At 38.9% G+C, this 14243-nt stretch overlaps 1 pseudogene across 1 annotated transcript in view; it reads left to right on the forward strand.

Moving 5' to 3' along the window:
• The window catches only part of LOC111342890 (uncharacterized), a 41870-nt pseudogene that overhangs the window by 6014 nt on the left and 21613 nt on the right, over positions 1–14243 (forward strand). The window contains exons 7-17 of the transcript XR_015998416.1: positions 1122–1260; positions 1907–2223; positions 2476–2617; positions 3063–3388; positions 3758–3896; positions 9027–9353; positions 9721–9859; positions 10381–10712; positions 12402–12540; positions 13206–13531; positions 13798–13936. The product of XR_015998416.1 is annotated as an uncharacterized LOC111342890 (transcript). The remainder of the gene's footprint in view (positions 1–1121; positions 1261–1906; positions 2224–2475; positions 2618–3062; positions 3389–3757; positions 3897–9026; positions 9354–9720; positions 9860–10380; positions 10713–12401; positions 12541–13205; positions 13532–13797; positions 13937–14243) is intronic.

A 14243-nucleotide genomic window follows, 5' to 3' on the forward strand; every position in this document is an offset into this window, starting at 1 on the left:
TCATTTAGTGAATTAATTCCGTCCGAGATCTTCTTTGAATGGACTGCTCAGCTCAGAATTTATGAAAAAAAATTACCCTGAACCTCACCCACCTTTACCATAACCTACCAATTTAATGTTTTCTGCCTTTTCATCACTCAATGAACACAAAATAAACATTAACCGCCTCCCGGTTAGCTCAATTGGTTAGAGCGCCGGACTGTTGTGCGGAACGTCGAGGTCGATGGTTCGAGCCCCGGCCGGACCAACACTCAAGGTCTTAAAATAACTGAGGAGAATGCGCTACCTTTCTATAATATCAAGAAATGGATAGACATTCTAGTCTTCTCGGATAAGGACGAATAAACCGTAGGTCCCGTCTCCTGCATCTATTAATTAGTTAATTTGGTTAGGCAGGGGACGTTAAAGAACACAGTCACGAGAACACTGTGATGTGGTCTGGCCTGTTTACTGGGAATTGAGGGGGGAGGGGGCATCTTCAAATAAGTTTCCTTCGATTGATTGTAAACTGCTGATGCAGTCCGGCCAAAGTCCCTCGAAAAGTGTTGTGATGCGCATTTGATCATAGCCACATGTTAATTTGCGCAATATATAAATATTAAATTGTTATTATTATTATTATTATTAACAAACATTGGTCATTTAGAAACATGGTGCCACTGATAATTACTTAGGGCGCAGTTTCCACGTCATGGCGTGTTTTTGGTTCACCTTATTTAAGAAGTCAATAACTTCGAATCGCCCGAACATCACTTCTAAGTGCATTGTTGTGGTCGTTGTAGAAAAAGAAAGAAAACAAGAATTCTGGACATATATATTAGTCAATGCGTGTTGATTATTTTTCCAAGCGTAGCATGCCTCTGCAACAAGTAATTAATACTTTTGTGCCTGGGGTGAACTTGGCTGACTTTCACAGAAGGTAAAAAAACCATTCGTTTTGGAAGTTAATCTCCATTTTCTTTGGACAAAAAATTTCAGCAGCATAACGAATAAGTAAACTTTTGGACCCAGCGACACCCCCATCTCGTTGCATCAGTATTTTTAAAGATGTAACGTGAGCTCCTTTTGTGTGAAGGTAAGGTTTCTTTCCAAGCTCAATTAGTTTTGTTTTTAACAATTAGGTACTCTATGGCAATCAAGACAGTGATACAGTTGTGTATAACAAGTTGATCTCACCAATCACTGCTCGTTACATCAGGGTATTGCCATTCACGTGGCACAACCATATATCCTTCAGAATGGAGCTCTATGGGTGTCGAGGTATTTCATGAGGTTATTGTCTCCTGTTAAGAAAAAACCGCGCTTTAGTGTTTCGAATAAAATCAGAGTTTGGAGACGCAAAGCATAGGTTTAGAAAACCTCTGGTGCTTGAGGACGAAATTTAATAAAGTGACCTAGAAAAATTGAATACAAAACTCAGAAGAAAACCTTCTTCTGGCCGAATTGTTCGAATTATTGCCAAACTTCCTCTTACGGTTTTTCTAAATTATTTTCATTTCAATAGAAAAGAGAACTTTAGTATCTTATTTCACTCCAACTCTAAATCTATAATTCTTTCAAAAGCATATGCGGGTGTCTCAGCGCTTAGTTTATGATCTTTGATGATGCAAAGTTGCCTCTAAAACTTATACATGACTCATAATTTGTATATTTCTGCGATATATAATTGTACAGACCCACAACAACGTGGAATGTAATGGTTTTATACAATGGGGAAGCAAAAAATTGTCACTAGTGACATTATCTACGAGTCTGCCCTCCAACAATAGAGAGAGAGCCAATCAAAATGCGCGTACAATTAAGCTTATCATAGAGATCATGACAGATTAGAGTAAAGAATTGTCGTTTTGAAAGCGGCAGTAAAGCACCATTTCTTTTTGTTTCCTTGCTGATCAAACCCATTCAGGTTGTTCCTCACCACTTGGCATGGAAAGTCAAGTTATCTCCGATACTCAAATCACTGCCTCCACCCAATTCAATGATGACTATTCCGCAAAATTTGCACGGTTAAAACTGGATGGCTGGTTGGCTGGTAGAGCTGATTATGAAGCATGGCTTACGGTCGATCTTGGAACTTTCTCAACTGTGACAAGTGTCGCAACTCAGGGAGTGAAAGGGAAATACAGCTGGCAAAAATATTGGACAGTTAGTTACAATTTACAATACAGCAATGATGGAAAAGCCTTTCATTTTTACAAGGAACCTGGAGAAACTTTACCAAAGGTATACACATAAAGTAACTGAAATGCTCATGGCTCACCTTTGCATGCTCATTTCAGTCCAAGGTGGGTTTCGTGAGAGTAGTTACTATATTATCACCTTTGGCTGCATGCTATGTTGAAACATTTACTTGATTACACAGTCGTCCCGCAGTCTTCTGCTCTTCCTATACCACTCCTAAGTGTCAGTGATCTTAAGATATGTCAAAATTCGATAATAAGTGAATCTATAGCTATATTATGTTTCATTTCACAGGTGTTTAATGGGAATCTAGACTACCAGTCAATTGTTTCTAAAAAGCTGAAGGAATCAATCACGGCTCGTTACATTCGATTCAAACCTTTACGCTGGAACAGTTATAGAGTCGGAATGCGAGCCGAAATATATGGTTGTCTAGGTATTGTCTAAATATTGTCTTACCACAATTGGCAGTAATGTCGCAATCTGACTGGCTAATTTGCCGTTGTCGATAAGAGTACGGACAAATCTCCAAGTTAAGGCTAAAGCCATACTCTCCCATCAGTTATTAGACATACCTTTTAGCATCTACAAATGTCATTTCTAGTGTAATAACCAAAGACTTGACGACTAAAAAAATGAATTGAAAAGGCCTTTTTCCTCACGAAAGGCAAGTTCGTTCAATTTAAGGATGCTTTATAATTTTTTCGTAACCAAACTGCAAGCAATTGAAACGATGATCGCGTGACGCGATCATGAGAATCTTCATGATGACGTATTTTTTTTAAGTATCAAAACGTGAATAGCATTTGTTTTTTTTTTGTGCTTGATCTTACCTATAAAAGTCTAATAACTGATAGAAGAGTATCAAACATTCATTGCAGAATGCGCATTCCCTCTTGGCATGGAAAATAGCTCAATATCTGACGCGCAAATCACCGCTTCCTCGCAGCTGGATGGAAACCACTCCGCAAAACAAGGCAGGCTGCATTTTCAGGCCGGGGGAAACAAAGCCGGAGGATGGTCGGCTCTTACAAATGATACTGACCAATGGCTTCAGGTGGATTTTGGTAGTCACACTCGAGTGACACAAGTGGCGACTCAGGGGATGAACGGAGTTGATGAGTGGGTGACCAGATACAAGTTACAGTACAGTGATAATGGAGTGACTTACAAGTTCTACCAAAAAACTGGAGACACTGCGGTCACGGTATCGTTTTTCCTCGTTTTATCAACTAAGCTAACTTCTAATGGACATATTCATAACATAAATTAAAATATACATCTGCGAATACGGTAACTCTAATGCTTGCACCTCAGTTTGAATAGGACATAACCACGGTTAGGAAAACACAAAAGCACTGTGTTGACTAACCACGTTGTTGCATTATTACTTTAGTTATTCATGATTACCTGTTATTTTAAGCGTAATTCTGAAAGTAAAGCTGGCAAAACAAACAAACAAAAAGTAGAGTAACGTATCACAATCACATTAACAAACTTCCGTATTGGAAAACTTCCATGGTATTCAGACCTCTATTCAACTCTTAATTAAATGTGACGTTTGTGATCATTTTAGGAGTTAAGGGGAAACCGAGACCGTGACGAGGTTGTGTATAATACACTTCGTCCGCCACTCAAAGCACTGTATGTGCGCATAATGCCAACAAAGTGGAACAAACATATCTCCATGAGGATAGAGCTCTTTGGATGTCCAGGTACGCGAAAACGATACTTGGTTTTGAAAATGTTTTCTTGATGGGTGAAGGGGTTGCTTTGGGCCTTTTTGTTTGCTTTTATTTCGAGGCAGTTCTCCAGCAGGAGGCAATATGGATAAAATAATTTTCCGACGGAACTGAAGTATAACTAGTTGTGTGCCTTTGTAACCGTCAACCTTTTTTCAGTATCCATTCTCTTTTTCTCATTTGCCATGGCATTCTTACAATTGCGATTCTGAGAATTTAGAGTTCAGATCTAACAATATCCCCTGTTGATCTTTTCCTTCCTCTCATAACATTCCCTCTCAACAACGGGGTAAAGCAAAATTGCTTGATAGTTACTCATTGGAGTTAAAAGATTACTTTCAGGGTTGACTCAAATCTGTCGCGGCCATTTGTTGTTAATCCATACATGTACTAACTGACGACCTAAGGTAATTCAGTTATGGATCTACTATATCATATCCAACAAGTCGTCAAGTTTGTTGAAAAAATTGCACATGAAAATAGAAACATTAACCTTCTCTGCTGATTTATACATTTTCAACCATGACACGATGTAACGTTTATCGAACCCGGATAAACGTCCACTTTCAGCCGTAGGAAAAATAATTCATAGGACGCCTGCATAAAACTGACAGTTGTTAAACTTATTCCAATAGAAAATAAAGGAATAAGTAAAGTTCCTTAAATTCCCCAAATCAATTACAAATTCGGTACATTTAAAAAGTGGTATTTCCACATACGCAGATAAAACTAAAATGTTAATAGAGGAGAATGGAAAGGTAATGATGGAAAGGTGTCCTCAGCATTTTGTCGAAAACTATGACTCGACTTGAGGAGGCTCGAAAGGGTTTTCCCACAAGTAACGGCAAGTGCCAAATAACAAAAGATATCAGGACTGTCAAACTTATCATCAAGGCAATGTTTTGACACTTATCATCAAGGTAATGTTTTGACACCTCACAACCACTCAGTTAAATCCATCATTCTTAAAAGCTTTAAATTACTTCAAAACGATCCAGAGACAAGCACTATCTTTTCACAGCCCCCGCTCATTTCATTCAAACGCGACTAAAACATAGGCAATTTTTTGGTCAGAAGTTCTTTACAGACTAATGACCAACCAGGCAAATGCGCTCGTGCACGATGCGAAACGTGTCCTTTCATTCACATCACTTAGAAAATATCGGGACCCAAACGATCCATTAAGATCACCGATCACTTCACGTGCACCTCCGCCAATGTAATCTATTGCATAACTTGCACTTATTGCAAAAAGATTTACATCGGCGAAACAGGCAGAAGACTAGGTGACCGATTCCGAGAACACCTTCGCGACGTGGAAAGGAATGACAAGGACACATCGAAACCAGTCGCTAGACATTTTAATTTACCTAATCATTCTAAGCAACATATGACAATCTGCGGTCTTTCCTTACACTTAGGTAGCACGGAAAGCCGTAAAACTCTTGAACAAAAGCTCATCTTTCAAACCGGCAGTCTAAATCACACAGGTATCAACGAACGCTTTTCATTCCACTAATTTATTTATGTTTTTCTCGTTGCCATGTTCCCACCAATCACGTAGCTCCATTTTCTGCCTTTAAAAGCACACACAACCCACAATTCCTCTATTCGCTCCGAGGAAGGGCTAACGCTCGAAACGTCAGCTTTTATAATCATAACGGTGGCCAATTTACCATTTCAACTTTGTTGATATATTGAAATTATTTCGTTACCCCCACCGACGCAGCCCCAAACAGATTCTTTAGAAACTATCAGTCTTTATCTATTGCCATGGCAACAGAACAGCGGTGCTAATAGACACTCTAAAACTCTGTTTTTGAGAGATATCTAAAAAACCAAGTCGGTGGCCTAGTTTTTTATTTTTTTTTTCCAAATTTCTTAAACATTATCACATTCTCTATCTGTACACGTGCTATGATAAAGAAGCTGTCAGTAGAACTTGAGTCATTTAGGGAAATGCTGTTACCAGTCTAAAAAAAATTTTCATCAGATAATTATTTTTTCAATTCTCTTCACAAACGCGTAGGTCACCGTGCTAATTTTCGAGATAATAGCTGATCAACTTAGCAAGCTTTATTTCCGGTTTTTGCAATTTTAGCTCACACTCTTAGATCCGGTCACCCGTTTTAAACGATACCGCTGACCCGTCGGTTCATCTTCGCGAGGACGAGTCCGCGCGATTAATCGATAGTTACCCTCAGCGAGGAAAAAGGCGTTCGTCCTGAAGGTGGATTTGCATTGTTTTGTGACTTTTACATGCATATCAGGCTTTGTGTTTAATTTTTGGTGGACAATGACATTGGGTTACCTTCCTTTCATGGACATTTTAATTGTTTGCAGTTTAGAGGCTCTATTGTTTCTAGAACAACGGTTTGAATGAACCGATGCTTAGCCAATTTACGAGCGGGAGATTCAAAATATTTGTTGACTACCAGATGTTGACAATATCACAATTCTCATGGTGGAGAAAGGGAAATGTGGCTCAGAACAACGACAATTTTACGGGGGGTACGGAAGGGAAACTTTGTTACAGGAGGCGCGGGCTGTAAAAAGTATTTCTTTCTTCGCGCAAACCGACGAATGTCAACGTTTAGAAGCACGCTAAAAGAGCTAGGGTTTGTATTTTTAAATACAAATGAAAGGCGCAAAACAACTACAAGCAAAACCCAGTCATCGGAAAAGAAACTCAAAAGTGAAGCGAAGTAATAAGCCTTTTTTCTGGTTTATTTAATGCTCCGCAATCGGCCAGTTGATAAGCCAACCCGCTGCGGGAAAGTAGCCTACCTGAAGCGAAGAACTGTGGCTACTATCAATTATGTTCGAAATATCAGTAAACTGTTGGGAGGGTTAAATTGTCATGATAAAATCATCGAATGTCTAAAAAGTATAAGAAAACAAAAGTGTCTTTCGTGTTATTTAAAAACACTCCCCGCAAACATATTGCAGATTATAATTAGTCAATCTAAGAAATTGTAACCGGGTTCTTGGGGAATTTAGTTACGAAACACTTTCAGTGCATTAGATCCACTAGACTGATTCATAACTTAGTTCCGGTGTTATATAATTTTAAGGCAAAAATGAAAAGAACGTTGTCCAGAACACGCTAGCAGGTACAAGGCTAATTAACGATATTGGTATGACGCGAGGCTGGTTCAAAAGGGCGATTGTGTGAAAGATCACTGAATAAAACCAGAATAGGGTCAGAAAAGAGAAATAAAAGAGTATCACACATTCGAGTTGGTCATTGCTTTCTTATGTTTGGTGGTTTCTAAGGGAGTCGTTTGTTTAAGTGACTACCCAGCGGTAGTTCACTGTTGTCTACTGAAGAATAAGTCATCATTTGAGACTCAGACTGCTTATCGTTACAATTTGGATATATCAACAAAGTTGAAGTGGTAAATTGGCCATCGTAACGATTACAAAAGCTGACGTTTCGAGCGTTAGCCCTTCGTCGGAGCGAAGGGCTAACGACGAAGGGCTAGCTTCGCTCCGACGAAGGGCTAACGCTCGAAACGTCAGCTTTTGTAATCGTTACGGTGGCCAATTTACCACTTCAACTTTGTTGATATATCCAAATTATTTCGTTACTCCCACCGACGCAGCTCCAAACAGTTTCTTTCGAAACTATCAGCCTTTATTCATTTGCTTATCGTTACGACTGATGGAAATGTAAGACTATCCGGAGAGAATTCTCTTGCGAAATTCGATTTGTGGTGACAAGTTGATTGTACAGTTGGCGCCAGTGCCAGTACTCCATAGAGGCCGTTAATGTTGAGTTTCTCGTGCTGAGATTGTAGTGTAGCATGAAACAAACCAGCATCTGCCGGCTTCTGGACCATGCTTATCGAAAAATAAAGCTTTCCACTCAACGTCTGGATTTTATCTTGTCGTTGTTCCACGAAGATGGCTTGTTCGAAAGCCTTATTCGACGATGCACATTTACCATGATTGACCGATATAATTGTTTATGTACAGTTTGAAGTGGAAGAGTGAAAATAATTTGGAGTGTAAATAATTTGCTCTAGCGTCTTCCAGATTGTCACGAGCGTCAAACTTAGCGGAAAAGAGGGTTTCAAAGACATCACTCAATTTGTTAGTCACAGATTTCGCGAATTTCTAATTTTCGAGGTTCTAGAGGTACGAACAAGCCATGGCGTCACTTTTCGTTTTCTATCTTTGCTACTGTCATAACCGAGAACTTTCATTATTCCGTTTTAAATGGAAAGCAAAACAAACTTTGCAATCCCCTCTCAGCAAATGAGAGTAGGCGTTTTCTTTCTAGTTTTAATTTGCAGTCTGTGGAGGGAAATATCAACAATCTTTCTCACAAGTATAGGATAAATATTTTATTTTAATTAGACCGTCTGTCGTTGAATTAGAATTTAAGTCTCGTCCATATTTTTTCGATGTCTTGTTTACTTTAAAAATTATGTTTATCTTTATGGCAAAATTTATAGTTCTTCATTTCCTTCATAGTATAACTGTCAGTGTTTACAATTGTGGATCCAACAATGATTTCATTTTCCTTTCCATCGTCCACTGAGTTGTTTATGTTCTCGGTCATATCATCTTTTTAGGAATCAAACTCAGCGAGAAAAAAATCGCAGCACTCAGAGGTATCCACTTAAATTTTTCGCGGAATAAAGAAAGACCCATCGAGCGCACTCCTCGCGACTTTGCTGATGCGGTGTCAACTTCACCATCCTCCTTTAGCTCTTTAGATAAATTTTTTTTTCGATCAGTTTCGGCAAGGGTCCTGTCGTCTAAACATTTTCCTACCTGCATTCTAGAAGTAAAATTTTCATTTTTGTTTCTCAAACAACCACTTCCACAGGAAACAGTAGAGGTAGCCGGAAATTTTGAAACGCCCGTGACGGCCAGGTTTGTTTGTAACTCGCCCGCGGATCTGATCACGCGCGCCATCGCTTATTTCACACGCGAGTAATTTGCTTGCGTGTATCTTGAACTCACCGCGCGGTCAAAAAAATCCCTTTCGAGCCTCTTTGAAATAAAACCATCAAATAAAAAATCATGGAAGCAGGCTGGGAGATTCTCCAAATAAACCAGCGTAGATGATTGATTGTCCGTTTTCTCCTATAGATCGTATTTCACCGGTTGGTATGGAGAGTGGATTGATCTCCGATGGTCAACTCAGTGCATCATCTCAACTGGATGATAATCATGCGCCACAGCGTGCCAGACTGAATACCAAGATAAGTGGAATAAAACAGGGCGGTTGGCTTCCCCTTACAAATGACCGTGATCAATGGCTTCAGGTGGATGTTGGTAGTTACACTCGAGTAACACGAGTGTAACTACCAAGGAAGGGATGGCTATGACCAGTGGGTGACTTCCTTTGAGTTAAAATACAGTATTAACCAAATCACTTACAAGTCTTACAAAGAAGCTGTTAGAGGCAACCCCAAGGTATGCAGTGTCAACTAAATCAATGTAGCGTTGCCCTGAGAATTATTGGCATCATTAAAAATTTCAGACATAACTTTGAATATAAGATTTCATGACTTTATAAATGGTTGTTTGCACATGCAATCAGGCTGAGGCAGTGCTAATTTTCTTAATCGAACAGCAACGAATTTGAGTTAAGCAAAGGGAAGATTTCCAATTAAAGAACTTCTCTGACGTGCAATCGAGTATTTTCCTGAGCCCCACAAGTCTCCTCCAGAGTGTATCATTTAAATATATCATAAAAGGCATAGCTCTTTTCTTTATTGCCAATCATCCGCGAGCTTTATGTATCATTTTCTGTAACGCTTTCTGTGTTTTTCTCGCTTAGATGTTCACCGGAAACAGCGATAGTGAAACTGCTGTTTACAATATTCTCAAACCTCCAATCACAACACGGTACATAAGGATCTTACCAATAGCGTGGTATACAAGTATAGCGATGAGAATAGAGATCTACGGTTGTACAGGTAACGTTTCAAATGAAACAAATAATGCCAATAGACCTAGAAATAAGGATTACCTTTTACAATCCCTAAAACCACGAAATGAAAATTTATGTTAATGTAAAAGGATCAATAGCACAGAGCTAAGGATACAAGTGCAACGTCGCCCGAGAAATGGAATTATAGTCTGCGGATTCGTATAGGTAAATAAATTACAGCAAACACGCTCAATGTAATGACATTTACTTAATCTACTTCTTGAAGGTGCATGTCATTTCAAATATCCTTACCGTTTTATTCACCCACACGACACTATGGACATTTCGGACCCTAGTAGCTGCACCATGCGGAACAAAAGGTCCATATGAACCTTATAATAGCCTACCTCACTACAGTGTTCTCTAGCTTCGTAATACAGCGTCGGCGCGAAATTTTGGGATTCTAGGACTCGATTCTTCGAAGTGGAACCAGACTTCTTCTCTTTTCCTCACACCTAACGAGACGAATGATATCTTTCTCAATCAATTTACGTTCACTAATTACAGTGTGCAACACACCTCTTGGAATGGAAAGTGGAGCAATCAAGGATTCGCAAATAACCGCTTCTACACAGTGGGATGACAATCATGCTACATCAAGGGCCAGGCTGAATTTTAAATTGACTGGGGTAAAGAGGGGAGCCTGGTCATCTCGTGTAGTGGATGAAAAACAGTGGCTTCAAGTGGATCTTGGCAGCTATACCACTGTGACTGGCGTCGCAACTCAGGGGAGGAATGGACATTGGCCAGGGCAGTGGGTGACCAAGTACAGGTTGCAATATAGTAATGATGGAGTGAACTTCCATTTCTACAAAGAAAAAAGCGACAACTCGTTCAAGGTATTTTCGGTCTTACTTTCTATTGCTGAAGTTTGGCAACAAAGTGGGTGATTACAAGTGCGACAGTAAACCACGATTATGATAATGTAGAATTTCAATCGATGGCAAAAAAAGTTTAGTTTACTGCATATTCTAATCTCAATTAGTTTTCCGGAAGCGACAAACCGCGTTGAACAATACGGAAACTTGCGAAAAGGGGAAAAACAATTGAACTTGGGATAAAGAACTGAAACGTTTAGGATAAAAAAAATAACTCGTTTAGTTTGCTCACAACTGATAAAAGAATCAACTACCAACCCTAGAAAACGTGTTGAACAATGGATGCAAGGTTGAATATTCGACGATCTAGCCAAATTAAATGTGCCAGAGGCGGGAAAAACAATTAGAAATACAAATCAGATTCGTAACCAGTTAAGCTTTCGCTTTTGTCTTAATTTATTGAAGAAAATTACATTCATCTTCTGAAGAATCATTCTGTTGAAGAAGAATCCTCCTCGGTTTTCAGGCGAGTTATAATATTAAGCAATAAGGAACTTTTTCTGTGTTTACATGCTCACATCTAAACACGAAGAGGGTTGGAGCATTCGAGGAAGTTATCGGGGAAAGCTACCCTTCGTGATGTTAATTTTCAATGACAGACGTGAGTGAGTTGCAACAGCAACCACCATTATGATATTGTGTAACTTTGCATTTATAAAAATCAAAGTCATGTTGAAGTCGAGTGAATAAAACGATATCAGCTTTAAATCATCGTAAATATGACGAAAAAAATTTTCCACAATGTTTAGAGTATACTATTCCCAAGAGTAGGAACTTCGAGAGGAGGATTTAGACTATGCTGACATTGAATGTCTCTGTGGCTGTTGGTTTTAAAAGTGATTAAAGCTTACCCCCTTTGGCAGCTCGAAAACATGGTCGAGAAGTTGAATCGCTCATCGTGCTTTTTGAACTTTTGCTGGTCAGGAAATGTTCTGCTGTCCCATCTTGAATGTAAAAAAAGAAAGTTTATTCTTGCCAATTTGAAAGTAGTTTTTTTTTACGGCGAGAAAGTCTCTGAGAAAATGTCTGAAAAAATGTAAAAGCCAAAACACGGCAACCGATCAGCTGTGCAATGTTTGCTTTGAGAGAAATACAGAATGCAGCACATCGTTTGGTATGCATTTTCGTGAATATTTTGAAGCAAACATGATAAAGAGTGTCTTGTAGAGGATATAAGTGTACTGCTCAAATGCGAAAAATACCTTTAGAAAATTATGACTGCGCATTTTTCTTAATATTTTGCCATCTTTTCTTAAGCTCCCTTGACGAAGTCGTCCAGCCCACAATCATCAAGGCAGACATGGCGCTGAAGTTCTTCTTTCTTTTTTCTTTTTTTTCCTTGGTCCCAGGGGAAAGAGATGGGTAAAACCCTAATTAAACTTTGGCAAATTTCCTCCATTTCTAATATTTGTTGTTGTATACTTGAAATTACTTTGCGAGTATTGCAAAAGCTTGAGTTTGAGATGCCTCCAAATTGTGCAGGCTAAAAAGTGTGACGTTACAACTGTGTTTACGTATTTTCTGACCAATAAGACCAATAAGAGCGCGAGCACTATCTTAGTTATTTTATAAGAGTCATTGTAAAGAGAAAAAAAGATAGTTGTCACAGTTCCTCCAAATACAGTAAAAAGAATATGATTTTCTTTTCAGCTGTTTGATGGTAATCAAGACACCGACAAAATTGTATATCACAAATTGGCAAGGCAAATTACGGCACGTTACATCCGGTTCATCCCGGTGGCGTATAGCGGTCATATCGCTATGAGAGTGGAAATCTATGGCTGCGAAGGTATCATATCGGGGTCTATCTCATTTGCTGTTTCAGTAGTTGTATAAATTTCAATCTATTTCATATAAGTCGTAAACTTCATCTTTCAAAGTGTCATTCACGTTAGCTTTTATGAAATAGTTCATGAAATAAACAAAATGATATAACATTGCAGTAAATGGTTTGAACCCGGGGGTAACATGTGAAGGTGTAGTCTGATCGTCCGGGTGAGTGTAGTCCTGAGAAGGACTGTTGTCGGTGGCAGTGACTGACGTTTCGTACACTCACCCGGACGATCAGACTACACCTTCACATGATATAACATTAAAGGTTAAGACATTCTTAATAATAAATAATGGCTAAAACTATACCCCTAATTGCATATTTCTTGTAGTTTAGATTTAGAAAATATACTTGAATAAGCCCATGCATGAGGGGTAGCTCTTAAAGACCACGAATCTTTAATTACGTCTGTCAACTCTCTATAAGCTCGTTCTCTAAAAGCCACTCCTTACATAAGGTAAGGAATAGAGAACTAAAATATCGATCTAAGTAATGAAGTTCAACAAATCCAAGATTGTTTGGTTCATCCCACCAGATATATACAGTATCCCATTGGTTTTTTCTGTTTTTTCTTCTTCTTCTCTCCTATTATACCTTTATTTACGAAAAAAAAAAAAATCAAGGATGCTTTTCACCGCTTGGTATGGAGGATGGAATGATCACTGATATCCAGGTCAGTTCTTCTTCACGACTGGATGACAATCATTCACCAAGTCAGGCCAGATTGAATTTTAAAGAAGAAGGAAATAAGGCTGGTGGATGGTCGGCTCAGATAAACGATAAAAACCAATGGCTGCAGGTCGATCTTGGCAGTTATACTAGAGTGACGCGTGTGGCGACTCAAGGGTTGAATGCCAACGACGAATGGGTGACCAAGTACAAGTTACAGTACAGTGACGATGGAAAAAAATTCCAGTATTACAGGCAACAGGGTGACAATTTATGGACGGTATGTCTAAGGTAGATTTCCCGTCCATAGAATACACAAAAGAAATAGCCAAAGCCGCTCTAGGGGACAACCAGTTCAATCCATATTTTTCCAACAAATTAAATAATTTGGATAATGTTTACCCTTTTTTTAAAATTTTCTTTAGAACTTTCTTTGTTGATTACATAGTTAAACTCTGATTGCAAATCAAAGGTAAGAGTAGTGTATGTCAGTCTTAAAGGCCCTTCAAAAATTGAGTTAATCCATGTTGCTCATACAATTTACAGGTGCTGAATGGGAATAAAAGAAGTGATGCAGTTGCATATAACAATCTGAATCCTCCAATCACAGCACGGTTTATACGGTTTATACCAACCGGTTGGCACAATAAGATCTCCATGAGAACTGAGATCTATGGCTGTCCAGGTATGGCGATTATCGATATGAGTTTAGAATGCAGTGGCCGAAATACGTTAGGAAATAATTAACTTGATTGACTGCGAAGCGTAATAGGACTTCAAAGACAGCTGTGAAATTGAGCTAACAAGCTCAAAATATATGAAAACTTTATGAACTTTCTTTCTTATGAAAAATATATGAACTTTCATATATTCATTGTATCTGATTTATCATCACGGGTTTATTACGAATCAACTTAACGGCCTGCTCCCAGTTGGCTTGTTAGCTCAATTGGTAGAGCGCTGCACTAGTATCGCAGAGGTCAGTGGTTCCA

This window comes from Stylophora pistillata, chromosome 3 (genome assembly GCF_964205215.1).
Source record: "Stylophora pistillata chromosome 3, jaStyPist1.2, whole genome shotgun sequence".
NCBI lineage: Eukaryota > Metazoa > Cnidaria > Anthozoa > Scleractinia > Pocilloporidae > Stylophora > Stylophora pistillata.